Below are 7,136 nucleotides of genomic sequence, written 5' to 3'. Positions count from 1 at the left end.
ATCCAACAATACTATAGAAATACACCACTTACAATCAACAATAGATCCCCACCGTTTCTCCGTTTTAACTCCGATTTGATCCATTTAAATTGCGTTAGGTTCGTAATTTCATAACCTACATGTTCATACTACTGTTAGATGTGTTTTCAACTTTTAAAATTCGTGATTAGATTTAATCTATTATTTTATTAAATGAAATCTTGTTTATTTCATATCTTCTACGTTTTAACTCCGTTTTAGTCCATTCAAGCAGCGTTAGATTCATAGCGACGAGATCTACGCATTAGTAACAGTGTTTATCATGTTACTATTTCTGGAATTTCATGTTTTAAATCATATCTTGATTAATAATTATGCAACTGGATTTTATAAATAAAATATGACTTGTTTTATTTTAGTTTTACTGGTCAAATCTAAATTTGACTTAATTCAATTTATATTATCTATAAAATATCTTATATATATTTAAAATGAATAAAGCCTATAGTTTTCTTTTCCACGTATAAAGTAGACCTTTCGGTAATTGTATCTTTTTCACCGTAGCTCTGATTAGAGTGCTTCTCGCGACTGTGTGTTCGTAGCGATGCGTAGAATCGTGTTTCAAACTCTTTTACTTATTTTTCTATGTTTGGTATATTGTTCTAATTTAGATCTATTGTTTGCTTCGTATATGATTGCATGAATGGTTGTGTGGTGCTTTATTACCATGTTCGGTCGGTGAGATATACATGGTGCTCAAGAAGAAGAAGAACGTTGAAGATTAAAGCTTACCGAAGGATCGGTGTTTAAGACAAGTATAGCATGGGACCATCCTTGTTACCTATTCACTTTTAATCACTTAGTTCATATTGCATGTGTCTACCTTGACTGGCACTAAGGATATCCTAGTCTTTTGGACTTGTACCTTGATACCTTTGGGTTATTGCATTGGGTAGTATGATGCTGGTGCTCAACTACAACCATGATCTTGTAACTTGACTAATGGTATATGCAATAAACATTTAAAAGATGCTTTTTAGCAACATGGAACAAGGGGGCTAGAGCATTGGGCTATTTTATGGTGCTCTAGATTCCCCTCCCTAAGGACTTATCTGTAAGTGATCATCCGGGACTTACAGTACAGCTGTGAGGGCTGCATGGCTCTGGCTTTAGCTCAGTATGAGGACCTTTTCTAGCTTGTTAGTGGTTATCTTTATTGGCGTAAGAATGGCTTGACGAATCGGGTATAGTGCGGCCTCTGTCCCCATGAGTATAGGCTGCGTGTCAATGTGCCATCAGGAAGGGGGGCTCTATATCTGTTTGCCGAGTGAATCTAATGGCCCTAACTTGTTAGACGAACCTTTGAAAGGCTTCATAGTGAACCCTGCCGACCTTCCTTGGTAGTGGGTCAAGAGGTTGGCTGCCTCGGGCGAAAGGGTAAATCACGACTCACAGTGAAAGTGTACCACCTCTGCAGAGTGTAAAACTAGTATATCAGTCGTGCTCACGGTCATGAGCGGCCTTGGAACCCTTACGAAATAGATGATGAACGCTAATGATATGGATGATGAAGATGCTCACTAATAGTTAATTGTTTATGCTATTCATTATTCATGTTTATCTGATCATGTGTTTATATGGGCTTGTGATAAACTTGTTGCTACTCCTTTGCTAAAATCATGACTCACTAAAAGCTAATTGCAGTTAACCAGTGTCAGCCTTTTGAGCCTCATGAACCCCATGTTATATTTGTTGAGTACGACATGTACTTACGCTTGCTTTACTGTTCAAATATTTGGATGAAAATCCCGGATGGGTACCAGATTGCTAGAGTTTGGAGGAATTAGACTTGTGATCAACCAGTCAGTTGTCCCTGTGGATTTGGAGTACTCGCCTGAAGATCGAAGCTGTCTTTACGCTGTCTATACTCTAAGGTTATATTCTTTATACTAATACGTTATGTATTTAAGCATTGTCTATTGATATTACCCTCATTTGTAGCTATATGTGAGATTTGACTTCCTGGGCCCACATATGGTGTGTATCTGGTTTTGTTCTTAAAACCGGGTGCTACAGCGGTGGCCGAGCCCTCTTCGTCCCGCACCCGGTGCACCTCTCCTTGGCTCCTCTCCGCTGCCGTGGTTGTGGTCGTCAGGTCGTCGGCGCACGTGGCCAGCAGGACATGACCTGCCTCCCACCGAGCCGTAGCCGGCCTCAGGACTACGCGGGCCAGCGCTGCTTGCCGGCCGGCCTCCTCCTACGGCCACAGGCGAGGAGGCCACGTAGGGTGTAGCTCCGGCTGCTATAGCAGGCAAGGGTCGGCGTCGAGATTTCTCCGGCAAGGCACAACTCTGGCAGCTGCAGCAATTAACGTGAGGATGGAGAGGGAGGGATGGGTGGTTGACGTGTGTGCCCCACATGTCACTAGATGGAGGCCATCGTCCTACATGGTGGTTAACGCCAGCGTGGCGTGGTCAAACCCGCTTCACGTTGGACAAAACAGCCCTAGCCGCGTCCAGGTGCTAAAAGTGAACGGTTTTAATAATTAGGCAGCATTAGACGGTTTTGTAGTTGAGGATCAAAATTAGACGAACCCAATAGTTAAGGGACCAAAAGTGGACTTAATCCTTTTTTAATAAAAATTGGAGAAAAAAACTCTCCAACAACCTCTTGTGTAAACTCTCCATCTTTCCGCACTTGAGAAAATTGATTGAGACCCAAAAATATAGGCGTTCTTGCTCATACCCATCTATTTTTTACATTTAACCTGCCCATTTCTATGTTTTCAGAAAAAATCTAGAAACAGAATGAAAGTTCACGGAATTCCATATTTGTTCAAAACGAAACAGAAGGAGTGTTTTTCACCTGTATTTGCGGAATTCCATATTTTTCCAAAGGAAAAAGTCCATTTTACCTCCCTTAACTATCCCCAAAGTCTATTTTTCCTATCTGAACTCTAAAACCGGGTAAACCATCTCCCACAACTTTTAAAACCGTTCATTTTACCTCACTGATCCGGTTATAGGTGGTTTCCAAAGGTGGTTTCATCTTTTTCTTTTTTATTTATTTTGACTAAATATTTAAAAAATCATAAAATAGAAAATCTAACTTTGTTAGACTCCACATGAGTAGACCTACATAGTAAACATATAATATGGTACGCTTTAGTATAAAGTTTTTGCTGCAACTGTAGATCTATGTTTTCTATAATTAATTCAAAGTTGCAGTTTCTATGGTCCAATTGTAGTGATTTTTTTATGGTAGGCTAATTATTACATTATCGAACTGTAGTAAAAATTTCATGCTCAGTGGATCGTGTATAACTAAGTTATAGATTTATTTAGTTTTATGCTTGTTAAATAGTTTTAAAACAGTTAAAAGTGTGTAAAAATATAAATGAGTATGAAATTTTTACTACAGTTAAAACATACAATAATTAGACCACCATAAAATTTTTACAATAATTGGACCATAGAAACTACAGCTACGAATTAATTACAGAAAAGCATAGATCTAAAGCTACAGCAAAAACTTTGTACTAAAGCATACCATATTATATGTTTGCTATGTAGATCTACTCATGTGAAATCCAACAAAATTATATTTTCTATTTTATGATTTTATGTGATTTACTATAATTTTTCAAATATTCAGCCAAAATAAATAAAAAAGAAAAAGACAAAACCACCTTTGAAAACTACATATAGCCAGGTCAGAGAGGTAAAATGAACGGTTTTAAAAAGTTGAGGGAGATGGTTTACCGGTTTTGGAGTTCAGGAATGAAAATCAGACTTTCACAAAAGTTAAGGGAGGTATTGTGAACTTTTTCCCTTTTCCGAATAGACTCGTACCCGGATTTGTAAAGCAGGCCAGACCCACTGTGGCCCATCAAAGTGTGAATTGCGTATAGTTACTTTGAGTCGTGAGTGAGCCGGGAACTTCAGTTTGTCATTTTTCATTTGCATTTGAATCTCTAAATTCATGGTTTACCTATTTTTCATCGTAAAAGGTTTAACCTGTGAACTTTTGAGTTTTTGTGTGTGACTGTGATTTGTGAATATAAAGATGTGTGACCATTTCTGTTGAATTTTCGCCCGAATTCGTTCGTTTCCGTACACCCACATATCCTGATTTTGCTTCCGAACTCGATTCGGTTTCCACAAAAAAAATATATAGAAATGAAAACAGGCTGCCCGTTTCTGTTCCTTTCATCCCAGGGCTAGGGCAGCTACGGTGACGAACTGGCATCACATGTTCTAGTGGATATTTTATTTTTTAAAGTGAGATTTTGAAAATGGTTGAAGAAACCCAAGAGAGGCGCTTCTCACTTTTTTGCAACTTTGTTTCAAAAAAAAACTTTTGTGCAACTTGAAAAATTATAGATTATGAGAACTAATTTTTAGGAATTATTGGAGATGCTCTTATATATATTGGAAAAAGTCCAAATCGCTGCCCACGCATATGATAAAGGCATGTATAATGCACAAGGCTAATTTAGCTCTAGCCCATTCAAATAGAAGGTTAGTAGATAGGCTAATTTGTTAGCCAAGCTTACAACTAGTTATTGTTGCTAGGCAACTAGCTAGCTAAGAGAATCTCCAGTAGTTTTTGAAAAATCACTTGGCAAATTAATAAGTCTTTCAAGTGACTAAAAAAGTTAGAAGCATATTTATTGGCTTTCTCCAATTATTTTTAAAATCTCGCTCTTAAAAAATAGAAGGTAATTTTATATTAGGAATCACAAACTATTTCTGAATCACCAAAACTATTTTTATACTTTCTTTCTCTCTCGTACATTTGCAACAGAAACATTGTCCTACTCTTTATTCTTTCACCTTCGGATTGGCCAATGGATACATGCACGTATATATTCTCGTGCAATCACGTTACTCTTTCCAAGTGCAGAAAGATTGGTTGTTGAGATAGGGAGTTGCTGGAGGGCAATTTTTTTCAATCTTGCCAAAAATAAAATCAAGAAGTGGGTTTTGGGAACGGCTGGAGCTAACACTAGCTATTTTAGGGTATTTTTTGGGCTCAACTAATACACCCTAGCTAATCTAAAATAGGTCCTAAAAGATATCCAAATACTCTTAATTTTTTATTCAATTTACCCCTTCCGATCTTTAAATTAGTCCAATTTACCTTATAATAAAATTTAAATTTTCTATTTCTTCACATACAAATTTAGTTCTAAGTTCAAATTTTACATAGTAATAGAAAATATCATAAATTATATTAGGAAAATGCAATGATTTTTTATCATTATTTTTTATATTTTGCATTTATTATGTTAATTTATTGTTAGATGCCTATAAGGTATAAACAAATAAGGAAAAATCTATTTAACTCCTAAGAGAAACTCGAAGAACCTGTTTATATATCATTTCTAATTGACAAAAATAGAGTTATCATCTCCTTCTGGATTTCTCGCTAAGCCAAAGGTGGAGAACAGAACTAGTACTCTAGAGTGCGCACAAGATATAGAAAAGTTATTGGAGGGTAAAGACATATCGAGAGTGATTTTTATTTAAATGACTCTCTAGACGATAATTTAGAGAGTGAATTTAAGAAAAACTTTTGAAGATACTCTAACCATTGGCGGATGTCTACTTCACCTCATCACCTATAAAATGAGGTATTCTACTTTTTAAAGTATTGAACCATCTAAATAACATAGTTATCAAAATCTACGCAAGATACTATCTAGACGTGTAATGCAGTTTTGCTAAGTATTGCTATATCTAATGTAAAAGAGTTTTTCATCCTAGATTTTGTCCCTACCAACTAACCTAGCAAGCTAGACTAGAAAAGATAAAAGCACGCACCATGTAATGCAAGCAAATGCAGAAATATAAACGAGTTAGAGAATGTAAACTCTTGTGTCGAATCTTCCAGTGGCATCAAGAAGCTCATGCTTCCTCTAGTCCCCATTGGAGTGCCTCGCGAAGATGCCCTCACAAGAGCCAAGCTCCCGATTGGGTAACTCTATCGATCGCCCATGAGCCTTCCCCACACGCAAATGGATCTCCATGTGGCCTTCTCCCATACCGCGTCCCACCGCCTTCACTATTCAGTTTCTGGCCAAAATACCACATGCCCCGTTCCCTTAGTACAACCTAAGAGACTGGTCCACACATCAGAGGGTATCGCAAGACTACAAGCCCTCTGTGCAGTACTCTTTGTACTGCCTGAGCTCAAGTGCCACACCGAAGGGTTCGGGTGCACGCCCTGTAGTTTTGCCTTGGACTCTAACTTGACTGGGAAGCTATGGTGCATTCACTGGGTAGCTCCGCTGCCACCAGAGAGCTCCAGTGGTGCATTACGGTGCACTCTGAGCTCCATTTCTCCACGTCTTTTCGTTCGAGCTTATTCCACTCGATGTCTTATACTTCTTGCTTGTCTTCTAGGGTCTCCTCTTTTGCTTGATGTGTTGATCACTTGATCACCACCGTAGCCTCGTTCAAGTCCATCCTTGCATCCATAGGACTAAAACCTTGTATACTAGCAGACAATGTTAGTCTCAAAGATCATAATGCAATTCAATCACCAAAATCACTTAATGGCCCTAGCTAGGTGCCATTTTCCTTACAATTTCTCCTTTTTTGGCAATTGATGCAACATAACCAAAGCAAGCAATAACTAATACCAAAAAGTACATACCTACTTGCTTAGATGCAATAAAAGAGCAAGATTATATGATGTTAATTGAAATATACATGTGTCTTGGGTTCGTTACCACGACTAGTAATCAGAATGTCAATTCATGGGTTTCAATGTTGTAACACTCGAGACACTATTCGAGTTCTCCATTCTTCCCCAATGGCATCCATGTCCCGCCTTATATATATGGGGGCAGGCCGTACAAATGGTCTGGGATCCGTCCAACGAAGCAGCAGTGCGGGATCTCCAAGATATGTCGCGGATGTAGGACCAAATCTTGCTGCCTTGGTCTCCGTATAGGTCGTTGGGATATCTCCTCGCGCCACATGGGAGATGCGATAGCCACCTCCTATTGTGTGTACTGTGTACGGTGACGCCTATGGCTGTTGGGGAGCGGTCTGAGGCGACACTACTCATGTCGTTGTGGTGGGACCATGACATAGGCGTGGCACCTATTGTAGATGTCACTGTAGCAGATCTGGTGTAGGGACACACGT

This window comes from Miscanthus floridulus, chromosome 18, assembly GCF_019320115.1.
Source record: "Miscanthus floridulus cultivar M001 chromosome 18, ASM1932011v1, whole genome shotgun sequence".
Taxonomy (NCBI): Eukaryota; Viridiplantae; Streptophyta; class Magnoliopsida; order Poales; family Poaceae; genus Miscanthus; species Miscanthus floridulus.
The sequence above is the reverse complement of the archived record's forward strand: the minus strand, read 5'-3'. Positions refer to the sequence as shown.